The sequence below is a fragment of the Lupinus angustifolius genome, chromosome LG09 (genome assembly GCF_001865875.1).
Source record: "Lupinus angustifolius cultivar Tanjil chromosome LG09, LupAngTanjil_v1.0, whole genome shotgun sequence".
Lineage (NCBI taxonomy): Eukaryota > Viridiplantae > Streptophyta > Magnoliopsida > Fabales > Fabaceae > Lupinus > Lupinus angustifolius.
Window position 1 is genome coordinate 15,965,765 of NC_032017.1, and position 1,280 is coordinate 15,967,044.

The following is a 1,280-nucleotide window of genomic DNA, read 5'->3' on the forward strand; positions in this document are numbered from 1 at the left end:
TTCATTTTTAGAAAGTATTATGTTTTAAAAATGGTTTAGCATATTTTACTCTTTGATTTCCAAGTTAAAATAATTATTTGGAATAAAACATGATTTATTAAAGTCTTGACTTCATAAACTTAAAGTGTTATGAAGTTTTGGATATTAAAGTAGTAGAAAGTCTTACCTTAGGATTTATTTTCATGACTATGAAATTAACACTTACTAACCCTTGAGGTTTTTCCTAAAAAATTAGGAGGTGTTAAGATGTTCATGAAAATTTGTTTTAGTAGTATACTTGAAATAATGAGATCAGGCAGCGTCCATCGAGCAGTTCTCCTCCCCGGTGGGGATTTGAGCACATCTTCCCAACTCCGTCTCCTAGTGGGTTTGTGAGAAATCACAGACTGAATGAATGGTGCAATAGGTGCTAATCTTCGATCATGTAAGGTGAAAAAAGCCTCCTAATCCACATGATGCGAAGGGAAGCGCATCATAGAGGCATCACAAACCATCTCCAGCTCTAAGGCAAAAGGGCTTGTGTAGTCCATCACTGCTCCATGCCCCTCCTGGGACATCGAGAATCGCTAGCTCTGAATCCTCGCGATACAGTCCATCTGATTGAGAATGTGAACCGAAGACAAGTAGAAAGAAAAGGGAGTAAGACATCTCATGAATATTATTCATTGACGGCATGAAATTATATAGAGCATTACATCCACATAGACACACATAATATGCACAATATATTTCGTATACCTAAATGCAAATGATGAATGATATTATATATCAAACTAGGGGAATCAATATCCATGAACTCAATGTGTGAATGTTATGCTTATTTCATCCATTCTTACACCAATATCCTCCCAATAAACTATTCGGAAATAACCAAGAGCATAGGTCCCATAACAAGTCGATTTGAACGCACCAAAAATATTCCTCACAAGGATATATGATCGATATGTTCTGAAGAACTGTCCGTTTCAGGATGGTGTCGTCTCAAACACTTTTTGGGCATCCCTCACATCGATCCTGATTGCAAAGAGGGGTTGACAGAGATCGTCTAGTTTGCGCTGTGAGAATTGTCCAATCCAACAGAATACCTCATCCAGAAATACATGGAACTCGTCTCACCTAGACTTGCCCTCAAGACTTTGTTGATGAATCACCGCCATCGACGTCCCTCTCAACATCGAGGGGCTCGTTCGTCTCCCGTAATTTTCCTCCCCACTACTTCATTATTCATAATGAGTATGCACACTAATCGAGGTTAACCAATTAAATCTTTTAATCAGTCT